The following is an 18,174-nucleotide window of genomic DNA, read 5'->3' as shown; positions in this document are numbered from 1 at the left end:
TGTATCTATGTACTCTATGTTCTTTTATTATTAAAGTAAATTGAAGTTATCACTTTTGCTTATTCCCTCTAGCGCAACCAAGTAAGTTTTCTTTCTTTTTTCTTCTATCGCTGATACTTTGTGTTCTTCTTTTTGGGTTTCTTGTTTTCTGTTTTATTTTGTTGTTTCTTTCTTTTCTTTTCTTCATAGACTTACTCTGTTTTTTCTTTTCTTGTCTTTGATTCTGATACAATGTAATGTAACTATGTATTAATGTAAATTGAAGTTATCAGTTTCATATATTGATTATTTGTTTATCGATTATAGTATGCTATGGTTCACTAATTAAACTATATGCTTTGGTTTAGTATAGTATATAGAGTTACAACATATTCTTTAAATTTTAATTTCTGAAATTGCTTCTCTAATTTTTGAAAGGGAAAAAATTATAAGTATTTTTTATTTATTTAATTTCTTATACATTGTTCTATTTGAAAAATACTAATTATAGAAATGTATAAATTATTTTTTACATTTGCTCTGTCCTTCGAAAAGGCCCAAGGCGCAGCTCTAGGGGCCCTTGGCACCATTGTGCGCCATTAACTATTGTGGAGAAGAAGAAACGTGCTGGTCTTAATAACAAAATCCATAGAGGAGCCATCAAAAGAATAAAAGGATTATTGATACTAGATCCAGCACTAAGTAATGACTAGTATTTTGATCAATTAAAATCAAGTTATCTAAATCTATATTATGTATAAGAATCGTGAATGATAACTACAATCTTTATAATAATAAATAAAAATTTGTTGAATAACAAAGTTTTAATAGAACAATAAACTATTTAATAATCCTAAATTCCTTTAAACTACATAGATACAAGTGTGAAACGACATCTATACCCATCAGGACTCTATTAATAAATCATGAAAAGACTTCAATAATACGTATAGTACGTCGTTTTGATTGCCTAAAATAAAATCTCAGTCTGAATTGAATTATATATATCATTAATTTTTAATAATATAGATAAGCATATGCTATTCTCTAAAACTAAAATGAAAATCATCATGTTTTTCTTTAAAAAAATATGATAATGGAATTAAAAATTTTAAATTTATCAATCATATAATTTAACCAAGATAATTTAGGGTGTGAACTCCATTTTAACCCCACATTGTGAACCTAAAACATATGAAAAAGTTTAATTCGACATACAGTGATAGAATTCAATTTTAAACATTATAAAAATAATACATAGAAGAATTTCTAACCATATAATGCAAGCTTATCAACATTAGAATAGGCATAACATATTGCATACTTGTGGTTCATACACAACTTTAGAGTCAAATATTATCATACTCGTGTAAAATACATCTAGAAGCAGCTGATCACAGATAACGAGCAAGTTTGAAGCATAATAGCAAAGTACATGTAAATAATGCTCCTGCATCACTAATATAGTTACATGTAAACCAAAGTAACAAAGTCCAGTTCAAGGTTAAGGTCCTGAACTAAAGAATGAAGAGGACTCTCAGTGTGTTCTGTTCTCTTTTTTTAGTGTGTTTTTGAATTTTTGTAAGTAGAGATGCTATGTTCCGTGGAAGAAAAATAGGAGTATAGACTATGTTTCAGCAATGAATGACCAGTTAGCCAATAGAAAACATATCCCAATTCTTTTTTTTTACCGTAATAGAAAAAACATTGCACACTTGTAGTTCATACACAACTTTAGAGTCAAACATTATCATAATTGTGTAAAATACATCTAGAAGCAGCTGACCACAAAAACCAGCCAGTTTGAATAATATCAAACTATATGTAAATAATGTTCCTGCATCACTAATACAGTTACTAAACTAAGGTAATACACTCCAGTCCAAGGTTAAGGTCCTAAACTAAAGAATGAAGACGACTCTCAATTTGTTCTATTCTCTCTTTCGAGTGTGTTTTTGCATATTTGTAAGTGGAGATGTTGTGTTCCACGGAAGAAAAATATTGCACACTTGTAGTTCATACACAACTTTAGAGTCAAACATTATCATAATTGTGTAAAATACATCTAGAAGCAGCTGACCACAAAAACCAGCCAGTTTGAATCATAATATCAAACTATATGTAAATAATGTTCCTGCATCACTAATACAGTTACTAAACTAAGGTAATACAGTCCAGTCCAAGGTTAAGGTCCTAAACTAAAGAATGAAGACGACTCTCAATCTGTTCTATTCTCTCTTTCGAGTGTGTTTTTGCATATTTGTAAGTGGAGATGTTGTGTTCCACGGAAGAAAAATATTGCACACTTGTAGTTCATACACAACTTTAGAGTCAAACATTATCATAATTGTGTAAAATACATCTAGAAGCAGCTGACCACAAAAACCAGCCACTTTGAATCATAATATCAAACTATATGTAAATAATGTTTCAGCAATGAGTGTTCCAACTATAGCCAATAGAAAACGTATTCAATTCTTTTTTAGGTTGGATGCCAAAGATATGAATAATGCATTAAAAAATGTATCGATGCAAGTAGTAGCACTCTAACCGGATAAAGGTACCCAGGAATTTTAATTATTTCATTTAGTAGCAAATAGTTGGGGAAAACAAGGAGCAAAGAGTGGGAAAAAAACAAAATATATGCCCAGAAGTAGTTCAATTAAGTCAAACTCCATATTGCCAATTCACCTTTGGGAAGACAATGCAGAACCACTAGAGGATGATTTATACCTTTTTTGCTTTTTCTTCAGCCTGCGTCCAAACACCATCTAAACGTTTGTACAGCTGATCAGTAATCTGCTTTGTTCTGCATTTCGCCATTTCACCATCTCAGAGTTCCCATTGGAAGTGTCTGTCAGTCTTAACAGTATGTCTCAGCCTCTAAATAGTTAAAGAAGTGCCCCATAACAACACAAGAATGAAATATTGTTGTAACATTACCTAGCTTTCAGATCCTCTTTCACCCCTTTCAAGTCCTCTGCTTTCTCCTTAATCTCCTTCATGGATTGTTGAAATTCCCGATTTCTACAGCCAAATGATCAGGATATTAATTTGAGCTATTAAAGGAAAACAAAAAAAGGCATGCCAATGAGCTAAAAACATTGAAAGCTTATCACATAACGAAAGTTGAACATAAGAAATCCAAATCATAGAGAGGAACAACTTCAACAGGAAGAACACAAGATTAATAAAATATCAACCTTTTAGCTATGGTTTACCACATTGAAATGCTTATCCTATGTCATATTAGTTGGCAGAGCATCAAAACTTTCCCAGAGTTCTGGAAAAAAGCTTCAACATACTTGACGAAGAGAGAGCTATTCACAGGGTAGCCATTGTAATGTCTAACCAATCCCAGCATTACATAAAACCTGGTATATAACAATGCTAACTATTAGAACTTGAAAGGAGGGGAGGAAATATAAAGAATGAGGACTTACAAGAACTGACTATAAAGAATGCTCTTCACACCTCAACAATGGCGATAAGGTGGCATAGCTTATGATTATTTATTTATTTTAAATGAATCATCGTATAAGACAACCAAGATTAAGCATTACATGCAGAAACTAATTCAAGTATGAACCAAGAAGAAAGCAGAAATCGAGAATTGAATGTAAAGAAGAATACCTGTTGACTTCACCTTTAATCTTCTTGGAGAACTTGTCGAACACACTGAATTCATGTCCAAAGAGCAAATTAGTTCCAAAAGAGCATATATGAAACTTAAGAATTCAAATGCAATTCCTAGATCGTGTGGACTGCAGCGAGAGAGACTGCTTTTGTGGCAACGAGTCCTGCAAAAGTAATTCCACTACCTGCTCGTTAGTTGGAAAATAGAAGGTTGAAAGGATTGTGTTGTGCATGCAAAGAATAAAAGTCAATTCTTATCCAATGGAACTACTTTTGCCTGTAAATAGGAATAGCATCTGATTACCAATTATCCAACTGAAAGTACGCCTCAAAATCTTGTGTATGTATTATCTCATTTATCCTCCTCCTACAATAGCATGACTCACTGAATTCGTAAAAATTACAGAAACAACTGATAAACTCAATACTCAGAGTATCACATATCAGTCCGAGTCAAGAAACACAACCAAGAATGAACTTAGCGACAGAGATCTTCACTGATATATGGTAAACGTAATAAGCTAGATAGCAACTTCATCATACTCCAACGATTGATAAAAGTTGAAAATGAAACACATGCTACTTCAAATAATCAGGACTTAAAACTTAATAAAGACAGTAATCATCAATTAAGAATTCAAAAGACATGATAATGAGAATAATAATAATAGGATAGCAAACAAAAAAGCTTCAATAGTAGTAAGAGTATAATACTATTTCCAGTAAAAAAGGAAAACATAATTTTAAAAAGAAAACAATCTTACCTTTCCATTAATAATAAGCCAGCAATCCTTAACCTCGTTATGAAGGAGTTTTCTGCTGGCTATCATCACAAATCACAACCTAGAGAGATTGTAATTTCTTTTTACCAACATGTGATTGTGAGTAGGAGGTTTTGCCAGTGGGGTTTTCCTTTCTTGGATTTTGTCACGTTTTTACAGAAAATTGGGGTGGGAAAATGGAGAAGAAAAACGAGAGAGAGAAGAGAAACAGAAACTTCATAAAATTTTCATTAAGAAACTGGAAATGGGTTCCTCCTCAGTACATAAACACCCAACACATCACTTTCAATAATTTAAATTACAATTCTCAAAAATATGCCTAGAATTGTATGGACCAAGCTCGCGCTACCTTCCTCTGTCTATTTCCTTCTGCAGAAACCTGAGCTCCCGTAGCTCAGACATTGCCTCCCACGCCTGCACCAGGAGCTGCCACGTGTCCTTCCTTCTCTCCTTCAGCAGCTCCCAAAACGGCGTCGTCTTCTGCCAAAATCCCCAATTCCCCAGCTCGCCCTAATTTCACTGCAGGAACGGTGTCGTCCTTGCCTCGAATGCCCAATCCCTATTTTAATTCAGGTGTGCCCTCGATTGGACGGCTCGGATCATCCTTCTTCATCCAACGGCCACTTAAAGAAGTCGCATTTCCTTTCAAAGTCGTGACATTCCCTCCTCCTTTTTTTCTTCCTTGTCCCCAAGGATCAAAATCTGGGAAACAAGCTGCCATGGAGTGATAATCTTCCCAGGTTGCCTGCTCTGGAGAAGAATGAGACCAGTGGATAAGAACCTGTGGTACCCCAACATTGTTCCTGGGAATGAGCCTCCTTGCTAGAATTGCCAGTGGAAAAACCTTGTAAACTTCATCTTCAAGCTCCGGCAAGTTTATAGAAGGTATGTATTTTGAGCCAATTTTTTTCTTCAAAAGTGAGACATGGAAAATGGGATGTATTTTTTACTCAGGTGGAAGGTCTAGCTTGTAAGCCACCTTCCCAATCCGTTCAATTACCTTGTAAGGACCAAAATACCTTACAGAAAGCTTCAAGTTCTTCCTCAGAGCTATGGAAGCCTGTTTGTAAGGCTGCAACTTGAGGAAGACATAGTCCCCAACCTCAAACTCTCTCTCAGTTCTCTTCTTGTCTGCATAAGTCTTCATTCTTTGCTGTGCATTCTGGAGATTTTCCTTTAGCAATTGTGTGACCTTACTTTTGTTCTTCATTAATTCATCCACATCAGAGTGGAGACTCTGCAGATAGGGACCAATAGGCAGCTGATTTGGGGGGTATCCATATAATGCCTCAAATGGAGTAGCCTTTAGTCCTGAGTGAAAGGTAGTGTTAAACCAGAACTCTGCAAGGGTGATCCACTGAGACCACTTCTTGGGATGCTGATGACACATACATCTAAGATAAGTCTCCAAACACTGGTTCACTCTTTCAGTTTGACCGTCTGTCTGAGGGTGATAGGCAGTGGACATATCTACGGACACTCCTGTTAAGTTGAACAGCTCCTTCCAAAAATGGCTGGTGAAGACTTTGTCTCTATCAGACACAATACTAAAAGGTAGACCATGTAGCTTATAAATGTGTTCAAAGAAGATTTTTGCAATGCTAGATGCTGTATAAGGATGTTTTAAGGCAATGAAGTGGGAATACTTAGTTAATCTATCCACCACCACCAATATAACTTCCTTCCATCAGATTTTGGTAGACCTTCTATGAAATCCATTGAAATACATGCCCATGCTTGTTCAGGAATGGGTAATGGCTACAGTAGACTTGGATATGCCTTGTTCTCACTCTTTGATCTTTGACAGACCTCGCACTCTCTCACCCATGTGTGAACTTCTTCTTGAGCATTAGGCCAAAAGAACAACAACTTTAGTCTCTGTAAAGTACCTGTTATTCCAGCGTGTCCTCCCAAAGTTGAATCATGCACTGTATGTATGATTTTTCTCCTCATATCCCCTTGACTACCCACACATATCTTGTTTCCCTTCCTTAAAATTCCTGACTCAAACTTATACTCAGGGTAAGACTGGTTATCAAGAATTTTTGCCTGTATTATGGGTTGAAACAAGGGATCTCCATCATAACTTAATTGAAGCTCTTGCATCCATAGTGGTAGTTGAGTGGAAATGGCATGATTTTCTCCTTCAACTAAAGTGTGCTCCCTCCTAGAAAGAGCATATGCTGCCCTATTCTCATTCCCCTTTTTGTAATGAACTTCATAACTCAACCCCAAGAGTTTAGTCACCCATCTCTGCTGCAACGTTGATTCTACCCTTTGATCCAAAATATGCTTGAGGCTCTTTTGATCAGTTTTGATAATAAAATGGTGTCCTTGGAGGTAGTGTTTCCATTTGGTGACTGCCAGTAGAAGGGCTAGGAACTCCTTCTCATAAGTGGATAGCCCCAGGTTCTTAGGAGCCAAGGCCTTACTCAGGTATGCAATAGGCCTACCTTCTTGCATTAGTACTGCCCCTATTCCCTTCCCACATGCATCTGTTTCCACAATGAAAGGTTTTGTGAAATCAGAAAATGCCAACACAGGAGCAGTTGACATCACACCCTTTAGGTGGTTAAATGCATCTTCGCTTCCTTATTCCATAAGAATCCATCTTTTTTCAGCAATGATGTTAGAGGCTTGCTCAGAATTCCATACCCTTTTATAAACTTCCTGTAATAACCTGTTAGGCCCAAGAATCCTCTCAGTGCCTTGAGTGTAGTAGGAATGGGCCAGTCCCTCATACATTGGACTTTCTGTTGATCAGTAGCCACCCCTTTATCAGAGATGATGTGTCCCAGATACTCTATCTGTGATTGAGCAAATGAGCACTTGCTCTTTTTGGCATAGAGCTTGTGCGTCCTCAATAATTCCAGCACCTTCCTCAAGTGTAGCAGATGATCATTCCACCCCTTACTGTAGATTAAGATGTCATCAAAGAATACCAACACAAATTTTCTAAGGAAAGGTTCAAATACCTGATTCATTAGAGCTTGAAATGTGGCTGGAGCATTGCATAATCCAAATGGCATGACAAGAAATTCATAATGGCCACTGTGAGTTATAAAGCTAGTTTTGGATATATCGCTTGCCTCATTCTAATCTGGAAGTAACCAGACCTCAAGTCTATTTTAGTGAAAAACTTGGCCCCATGTAACTCATCTAACAGTTCATCAATTACAGGTATGGGAAACTTGTGTTTTACTGTGAGCCTATTGAGGTATCTGTAATCTACACACATCCTCCAACCCCCATCCTTTTTTTTAACAAGTAGAACTGGTGATGCAAAGGAACTTTGACTTGTTCTAATAATTCCACTCCTCAACATATCCTGTACAATTTGCTCAATTTCAGTTTTTTGTCCATAAGCATACCTGTAAGGTGGCTGCTTCTTATGGCATCAGGAATGAGCTCAATTTTGTGCTTTATGGCTCTCTCAGGTGGTAGAGATTGGGGTTCTTGGAAAACATCATCATAACTCTGCAGCAATCCTTGTATCATTGGGTCTCCAACCCTCTGATCAGTGGTGTTGTGCGTAGCAAATAATTGGCTCACCAGGTAATAGGTTTTTCTTCCTAGCAATTCACTCAAGAGACTTGTAGTTGTAGCTTGAGATTCCCCCTTCCTAGCCAATGCCTTGAGAGTGATCTCCTTCCCTTTATGAGTCACCGTGATAGTCAGTTGGTGAAAATCCAACTTGACTGGATTATGGTCCTCCAACCAGTCACAGCCCAATACAAAGTCACATCCCCCCAGCTTGAGTGTCCTGATGGGATATGAGAAAACTGATTCCCTTGCATTTCCAACTGAAGTTGTGGACAGAGGGTCTTACTCACCAGCTTAAAACCATCAGCTACTCTTACCTTCATAGGAATGGTCTCCTCAGTTTTTAAATCCAAAGCCTTCATTACCTTTTCATCTATAAAACTGTGGGTACTACCACTATCAATCAGTATTTGGATCTCTCTCCCATTCACATTCCCTTTCACTCTCATTGTTCCATGGCTCAGCTTCCCAGATATAACATGTAGTGAAACAGAAGCATCATCCTCTTCTACTTCTTCTACCTGTCTCTCTAATTGCCCTGTGTCCTCCTCATAGGCCTTCACCTCCTCTTCATCCATAAGGACATAGGAATATCTTACCTTGCACTTATGCCCGGGTACAAAGACCTCATCACAATTATAACACAGATTCTTTTCCCTTCTTGCTCTCATTTCAGCTTCAGTAAGTAACCTTCTAGGCTGACTATTTTCATTTCTTGCCTTGAAGGTCGGCTTATAGGAAGGTTTGTAAGCCGGGGCCTTGCTTACAGGTTTGTAAGCATTCTTCAGAAGATTGTTCTTCAGGGGCTGTTGTGACTTCTTGATGATAGCATGTACACTGACTCTTGTTTTCTAGCAAACATGATGGCTTGATTGAGGGTTGCGGGTTTCAGAGTTATTATATGCCCTTTAAGTTCTTCATTCAACCCACTAATAAATTTCATCATAAAAAACTCCTCACTTAAGTGTTTGTTGAAAATCAGCATTTGAGCTTCCAACTCCTCAAACCTCTCTAGATAGGCGTTCACAGTTGTTTCTTGGTGAAGTCTGTTAAAGTCCGTCACCACTCTCTCATAGTCCACATTTTCAAATCGTTCTAGCACATTCACAATGAGTTCTTGCCAAGTGGGCACTCCCCTTTTTTCCACATAACCTTGATACCACAGTTCAGCTCTTCCTTGCATATGGATTGAAGCCAATGCTGTTTTGTGACCTTCTGGGATGGGTATCATCTGAAAATAACGTGTGCATCTTCTGATCCAAGCTCTGGCATCTTCCCCCTTGAACATTGGAAACTCCATTCTGTGAATAGAGTTATAACTCATCTCATTTAAGCTGGTGTTTTCTCCACCTTCAGTCTGCTGTGGAACTATCCTTGAGGAGGATCCCTTGTCCATGGTTGTCGTCAGTCCTTCCCCGAGTATTGATTTGTTCCTGTTGTAGTTCTGCAACTGAACAACTAAGCTCTAAAGTTGTTGTTGCATAGCGACAATGGCATTCTCAATGTTGATCACAGTGGAGTGTAATCCTTCATGTGCCTCTGTTAATTGATCAAAACGGGCATTGTTGTGTTCTTCAGCTACTTGTCTTTTTAATCTTTCATCCACCAGCATGATATCAGTTTTCTTTTGTGCTTCCTGCAGTTTTTTTAATCTAGTGCCGTCTGCCATTTTCAATCCAAGGATCGAGTGGCTCTGGTGCCAAATTGTCACGTTTTTACAGAAAATTGGGGTGGGAAAATGGAGAAGAAAAACGAGAGAGAGAAGAGAAACAGAAACTTCATAAAATTTTCATTAAGAAACTGGAAATGGGTTCCTGCTCAGTACATAAACACCCAACACATCACTTTCAATAATTTAAATTACAATTCTCAAAAATATGCCTAGAATTGTATGGACCAAGCTCGCGCTACCTTCCTCTGTCTATTTCCTTCTGCAGAAACCTGAGCTCCCGTAGCTCAGACATTGCCTCCCACGCCTGCACCAGAAGCTGCCACGTGTCCTTCCTTCTCTCCTTCAGCAGCTCCCAAAACGGCATCGTCTTCTGCCAAAATCCCCAATTCCCCAGCTCGCCCTAATTTCACTGCGGGAACGGTGTCGTCCTTGCCTCGAATGCCCAATCCCTCTTTTAATTCAGGTGTGCCCTCGATTGGACGGCTCGGATCATCCTTCTTCATCCAACGGCCGCTTAAAGAAGTCGCATTTCCTTTCAAAATCGTGACAGATTTCTCTATACTGAGGCAAACAGCTAGCTCCGTTGTACCTCAGCCGCTGTTGTTTTTCCCCGAGGTTTCTGCCTTGTGCAGGGGCACCATCAGGCCCTTGTTCATATCACCCTCTGCCGCAGGTACTCAACCTTGACCCTTCACTCCCTCTCTGCTGATCTTTTCCCCCTTTTTTCTTTCGGCTGTTTTCTTGGGTGAGAAGCTAACATGAATAGAGTAAATGTAAAATGAAGGTGAGAAGCTGAAAACGTGCGACTGTGGGTGGACGGTGGTTTTGGGTAAAATGGTGGGAAAGAAGACGGTGGTTTTCAGGATTTTTACCGGTGGATTTTTTTATTTTTTGGATTTGTCAGGCGCCATATCATTAGTACAATTTCTCCCCAGAACTATGAGATCAAGATTCAAAAAAATCATCAAAAATGCCCATCCCGAAAAAAGAAGGAGAAGAAGAAGAAAAGGAATTCACATTCGTCCGAACAACACAAATCAATATAGACCATTTCGTCCGGGTGTATTAAAATTGGGGAAATAAAAGAAGAAGGTCAAGAAAATCAAGAATTTAACGCCCAAAATCATTTGAAGAATAAAGAAAAACGAATCGGAAAATAGAGAGAAGTCATACCAAAGTGAAGAGAGAGAGTGAGAGAATGCTTTCTGTTTCTTGGTATGAAGATGATGACAACATGTGCAGTATCACTTTCTTGGAACTCCAACCCCTAAATTGCCGTTCAGCCCCTCACCCCTCCAACCCCTTCTTTTATTAATTTCTTTTTTTTAATTTTATGTAAAATAAAAAGTAATAAACATTCGTATTGTTTGATTTCATAGTATCTCAAAATTATAAAATAAAGTAAATATACAAATGCATACATCTTAAATATTTATATTAATTTTTTCCATCTAGTTATTAAATATTTAATTATAATAAGTTTAGATTATATTTCAAAAGACTCTAAAGAAAATACTTACTTCAATAAAAATTGTACCAATTCTCTGACTCATTTTTTACATTTCATGTCACTGTTTAATTTTGTACATGTTTAAGAAACTCATTACTTGAGAACTTAAATTGGTAGTCCAGTTCAGTAGGAGCACACCCAGAATAATTATCCATCTTACAATATAATTAAGTTTATTTTTACACTTTTAATATTACTTTCTTAAATATTATTTGAGGTACTATTTTCAACTTTGATCGTTCCAAAATAATATATGTATGCAATACTTGCAAAAAAAATTTCTTTCTTCCCTCTTTTCCTCCTCTCTCTCTCTTTTTCTCCCCCATCTCCCCCTACCCCCCTGCCAACTCGTCTGTCTCTCTTCTCTCTCTCTTAGTCTCTCTCTCTCTCTCTTTCTCTCATGCCCCATCTCCCCCTGCCCCTATCGCCCATTCCACACTTTCCCCCGCCCGCATCACCAGGTAAGTGTCCCATTTTTTGGTATTTTTCTATTTGATTTATTTTAATTTTTTTGGGATTCTTTTCCAGAATGACGGTGTCAAACAAAACCATGGAAAGAATCATGCGGCAAGATTCCAACCTCAGCCCATATGATGGATTTAGGATTGGAGGAATTGGGAAAGTCCTGAACCAGATAGGACTAAACCAAAGGAAGCATCACATAATCTACAAAGTAAGTTCAGGTGAGTTTGCTATACCTATGGAACTTACTGGTAATGTGATGGAAATGCAGTTAATTCCTAAAGAAGAAATTCTTGAAGAATTGAGTAAGCTTAGAGAAGAAGTAGCCGTTACTATGAAATGGATCCACATAGGAACTATTGAAGTAGTAATAAAAGCAACTTTTAAGGAAGGGATTGATTCAGAAATACATTTATCAATAATGGATAGAAGAATCAATAACTTAAGAGATGGTTGTCTTGGAACAATGATAGGTAACTTGTATGCAGGAAAACTGATGTTTGACATTCATCCTAGGATTGCATACAACCTAGCAAACCAAGATTTTAGTAGAGTCTTAACCCTTCATCAAGATTTTAAAAGAAAAGATCTAATGAGAGAAGGAAATAGACCGTATTCTATAACTTATAGAATTGCATATGCCCTTTCCAATACGCATCATTCAGATTTGTTTCTTAGGAAAGAGTATGTTGAGATTCCTAGAATTTTCAAGGAGTTCGCTAAGGTCATGACACCAGATCCTATTAGGATACCTAGAATAGGTGGTGTTGATATCATCATAAAAGATCACCCAGTTTTAGATAAACAACTTAGCTCTAGAACTGATTTCAGTAGTCGAATGTCCTTTTCGGAAGATAGGATTACAGGCTATAAAGGAAAGGAGAAAGAATTATTAAAAGCTTTAACTCCTCAAGAGATTAGGGTAGATAACGTAAAACTTAGATGCCCTGAAGGATGGAAAGAAATACAAGTTATATTTGACATCACTAAGAAAGAGAATTTTTTCCCTTTTGATGACTTATATCATTTGCAGCAACCTGTTGTTGGAAGATATGAAGGCATGTTAGAAATAGCAGGTCATGAATTTTAGTTGCAGGTGTTGCAGGAAGAGAAAATGGGAGTATGATTTTGGGGTTAAGTTTCCTCGAAGATCATAAACCATGGGGAAGAAAAGGCAACGGAATGGAATTCAGTCTTGATGGTGTCACCATAAGGATTGAATGACAAGTCCTTTTTTTATATACATATCTGTTGGTATGTTATATGATCAATATAAGACGGAGTATTTTGCAGCTTATATTGATTCAGGATCAGGTATTTGCACGGCAAAATCTGGAGTTTTCCCTAAGGAAGCAAGGGAAACTTTACCCGTCATTGCAGGAAGAGATTTTTCACAAAAAATCCTGATACTCAATAAGGGAATACGAGAAGCCAAGATCATGATTGGAGGAGCATTTGGATCACCCTGGTTTAGGGTAAAAACACCTCCTATTTACTTTCATGATACAGGTGCCGATATCTTGCTAGGTAACAATTTCATTCAAACATTTGCAAGATATATGCAGGATAATCAAAGGAATCTGTTAATCTTTACTACTAACTGTGGTAGTGAGATACAGGTGTTGCGAAGAGAAAAGGCATTCAACAGGATAATGCCAATAAATTTTCGCAGCAAACGTGGTGACTTTGATGCCAAATTAACTCATCCAAAAATGCAGGATAAGAGGAAATTTGGTAAGGTCCTTTTGTCTTTCAGGCAACAGGGACTCATAGACAGCGATAGCTCCTATAAGGAATCCGAGGAGGAAATCCTAAACCTTAAAGAAGCACTACTAGGAATGAAAGCACTCGACATCAGCGAAGAAAGCAGGCTTTCTCTTGAGAATGTCAAGAGGCTTATTCAGAGGAATTTCAGTGAAAATCCTCTGGCTTGGTGGGATAGGAACAAGATCGAAGCTACTCTTAAGGTCAAAGACGAATGCAAATACGAGTATGTTCGATACAAGCCTATCCAGATGAACATGGAGGATAAGAAGGATATGCAGATGATAATCAAAGAGCATATCAGTCTTGGACTCATTGAACCTGGAATCTCTACCTACAGTAGCCCTGGATTTTTGGTAAGAAACCATGGCGAGATCAAGAGAGGTAAACCCAGGTTGGTTATTAACTATCAAGGTATTAATAAGATATTAGAATTTGATGGTTATTACATTCCTAGTAGAGAACACTTAATTGATTGCATTAAAGGAGTAAAAGTGTTTTCTAAATTCGATTGCAAATCTGGGTTTTATCAGATTAAGATGGAGAGTGAATCAAAGAAATTTACTGCGTTCTCCACACTACAGGGACAGTATATCTGGAATGTGCTTCCAATGGGTTTAGCTAATGCACCCCAGATATTTCAAAGAAAAATGGATAATCTTTTCAAAGATTATTTTGAGTTCATATTTGTCTATATTGACGACATACTAATTGCATCCAAAAATATGAAAGAGCATATTAAACATCTTGAAATATTTTCCGATGCATGCTACAAAGAAGGTTTAGTACTTTCTGAAAAGAAAGCCACTATTGCAGTCAATAAGATTGAATTTTTAGGAATCCTTATTGACGAAGCAGGGATTGAGTTGCAGGACCATATTGTGGAAAAAATCCGCAATTTCCCAGATGTACTCAAAGACAAGAAGCAATTACAAAGCTTCTTGGGAGTTGTTAATTTTGCAGGAATCTTCATTAAGGATCTTGCAAGATACAGAAAGGATTTCCGACCACTCTTGAAAGAAACGGAGAGTTCAAAGTGGAAATGGGAAGAAATCCACACCAAGGGTTCGTGAGCTAAAACAAGTTTGCAGTAACCTTCCAAAGCTTGCTATACCGCAAGACAGGGATGAATTGGTAGTCTACACAGATGCCAATGATTACAAATGGGCGGCAGTACTCATGAAGAAGACAACTACAGGGGAGGAACCCTGTAGATACACCGGAGGGTTGTTCTCAGAACAACAAGCCAAAGTTTGGCACATAAACGAGAAAGAATTTCTTTGCGGTTTGGAAGGCTTTCAAAAAATGGCCTTTATTTTTACTTGCTAAAGAATTTACTTTAAAAGTTGATAATACTAATGTTAAGGCTTTCTTAAAGAATAAATTAGAATAAAAAATAGAGAAAGCTCGTATTATCAGATGGCAAGCTGAATGCCAATATTATTGTTATAATATTGTCGTCATAAAATCTCATGAAAATGTTCTTGCAGATTTCCTGACAAGAGATGGAGGCATCTGAAGCAAACTCCATCATGCTGAGACTCAGGCACCTCCGGAAAAACCTCGAGGAGCTTGACAGAAAGTTCGGACAACTAGCAGTCAATGCCCAAGTTCCCGGACAAATCCAAAGAGCCGATCTAGACACAGTTCAGGTCGCAATAAGAAGTTCCCTACTAGCATCCACTTTGCTATGGAACGACCTACGAGAACCAATTCGGAAGGCGTCACCTTCGGGGATGACTCACGAGTTGAGGGAGCATGACCCAAAACATGCCTTTAGAGTACAGGGCTCTACACCTGTAGCGTCGGGTTCAAGTACCGATTGCACAAGGCCATTACCAGACTCTAGTAAAACGGCAACAATTGAATCACAGGAAGTGCAAACTCCTGTAGGTTCAAGTCAACCTAGCACCTCAGGGGTTAAAGAGGGAGAGATTAGCCTTAGGCCAATGACAGGCACCTCTAAGGCTAATACTAATGAAGTAATATCTTCTTCTGCTTGGCAGGATTATCAGTGTATGTGGGAAAAATTAATTTCCCGCAAAGGAGTCAATCCTGGCAAGAGCATTATCGAAACGTCCGGAAAATATAACAGAGTCTGGATGTTAGAAAGATCTAAACCAGAAGATGTCAGAGAATGGTATGACTCTGGAGCCCTTGCTTCAGTTCATACTATGTTACCGAGTTTTCCGGAACTCTCAAAACTTCCGGAGTGGATTAGTGGGGCGGTCTTTGATTCATGGCAAAACAACCCCCACTTGAAAAGAGGCGATGTTCTGGAGATAAAATTTGTTTCAGTAGCTCCAGAAACTGCAGGAAGAGGGTCTCATCCAGCATTCCATTTCATGAAGCTGCAGAGGTCAGATATGGTAGCTTTCAACAAAATCAAAGCTGCCTCAGGAGAAGCTCCCTTGGTATCAGCCATTAGCGAAGATAGTATCTCTACCAGGAGAGCTTGGAGACTATGGGTCTGTCTCACAGAGATGGACAAAGTCAAGTATCCATTCAAGATTTTCTCAAACAAAGTGAATGGATCATTCCTGTTAAATTCCATGACAGGAAAAAGCACGGAGTTTGCTGAAAGCCTATTCGAAAAGAAGAGGATGTTAATTTGGAAAAATAAGCTGCCGGCAACCGAAGCCACAAGGATGAAGACGTGCAATATGTTGCATGTTGGGCAATGGCATAACCATTTGTGCCCTTGCTGCGAGAAACAAGAAAAGCCCCTGTTTGGGACAAAGATTCGGGTCACGAAAAATAAACCCGAACCGGACCAAGATAAGGGAAAGAGAAAAAATTTTACCAAGAGAAGTAAAAGTTAAACGATGTAAAAAAATCGAGAGGATAAGACTGTCGGCAGAAAAAGCCAACAGTCAGCCAAGCAGCCAGCTGGAGATCATGTGACCGACAAACCATTATGACAGACAGCTGGAAATCACAAGGCGATGACGAACGCAATGACGTCATCATAAAAACAAGTTTGGAGTCCGAATTTGAAGTCCGCGGACGCCTATAAATAAAGATGCAAGGAAGCAGAAGGGGATCATCAGAAAACTTCTCCTACTCTTCAAAGCATTAGAATTCTGAGTCATTTTTCTGTAATATTTCATATTTTCAGTTTATGGGGGTTTCCCCAACAAGTCAAGTCCTCTACACCATGAGAGGCTAAATAGTTGTTTTCTCCAACGGAGGAATAATATCTATGTAATATTTCCTATATTTCTTCAATAAAAGATAGGCTTTTGTTCAGCTTGTTATCCAAAATTCTATTAAGACCCTGTATTGGAATCCCTTTCACGCCCTAAGGTAGGAAACGAAATAGGGCTGTGCTGTTTTGTTACTAAAGGAGCCAATTTCCTGTGAACCATCTGCTGCGGTAGTGTGGTTGGACAAAGTCCGTAAAATCGAGGACTTGGAGTACCCAGAAACAAAGCGGTCAAAACAAGGTATGAATTTATGGGGTTTTAATTTATTTCGGAAGCATGTTGGGCCTATTCCTAAGGATGAGGTGTAAACATAAATTACAAAAGAAAGGTGATTATAGGATCAACAGTGTTAAAATTTGGAAACCAGGGGACCATAACTGTCGACCATGAAAAGCGTGGGACTAGAAGTGATAATGGCCTTATCTAATGGGACCAAAAATGCAATTTTGCCACCCAAAATCTATCCAATTCTTTTGGGTATAATTTGGGTAAGACCCTAGGTGTATTTTATAGGATAAGATATGAGTAGTGTATGAAAACATTGCCATGAATATTTTTGGACTTGAGTCTGTTTCGGGTCTAGGTAGAGTGATACCCGTCCATTGACAGGCCTTTGCCCATCTAACTGCTTGTGTGCAAAAAAATTGATGATCGTTCTTACATACCATTTTAATGGGAAAAAATGCATTTTACTCCCACGTTATATGATAAATAAGTAAAATTTCATGCGAAAAAAAAAATTAAAACAAAAACAAAATTACTTCCCATGTTTTGTTATATTTTTCAAAATACAGGGAATAATTTACTAATTCTCTTTTACAAGATTTCTTTTACTCATTTTACATATCACAAACTGGTAAATTGCATTTAACCCATTTGAGTGTGATTGATTCAAATGGCTTATTAATATAAACAGTGAACCTTTTGTAATCACATATAGAACCTTTCTTGACTTTCAAATGTCCATTTAACTTCATACTCAGACTACATTGATTTGAGCATTAGAGGGAAGTGAAAATTAGCTTCTTTTGTTTCTTTAACTAAAAATAGCTTGAAGGTTACAATTCCTTTTTTTTTTAAGTTTAAATCATATAATATTATGTAACAGCCAACAACAATTATTAATGATCAACTCACAATTACCATATATAGATAACTACTTATTGTATAAATAGATTAAACACTTACAATGATATTCGAATTTAAAATCCTTACATGTTTAGTTTGCTAATGACACTTTTGAGGTGCAAAATGCCAAAATTTTCATGTTGAGGGCACAAAATGCTATTGAATGTAATTTTGTGGGTGAAAAATGTAAATTAACCAAATCTTAAAAATAAATTGGCAAACAAGCCGTTTATTAAGCATTTAACACCGTGCAAAGAAGTGTTCGATCCTTGGAAAGGTTGAGGCCCAAACATTCACCATTCACTATAGATGTTTTAGGATCAACTCCTAAATCTCATAAATATTGATATTTGTAATTTGTATCAATATAAAAAAGAAAAGCGGACTCAATTTTTAAATATACAATTATATCCCTAATTTATTTCAAAAATTAATTGTAATTATATTTTGAACAAAAGTGATTCTATATTTTTTTAACACCACTAATTCCAA

The sequence above is a fragment of the Sesamum indicum genome, linkage group LG6 (genome assembly GCF_026168435.1).
Source record: "Sesamum indicum cultivar Baizhima isolate 11 linkage group LG6, ASM2616843v1, whole genome shotgun sequence".
Lineage (NCBI taxonomy): Eukaryota > Viridiplantae > Streptophyta > Magnoliopsida > Lamiales > Pedaliaceae > Sesamum > Sesamum indicum.
The sequence above is the reverse complement of the archived record's forward strand: the minus strand, read 5'-3'. Positions refer to the sequence as shown.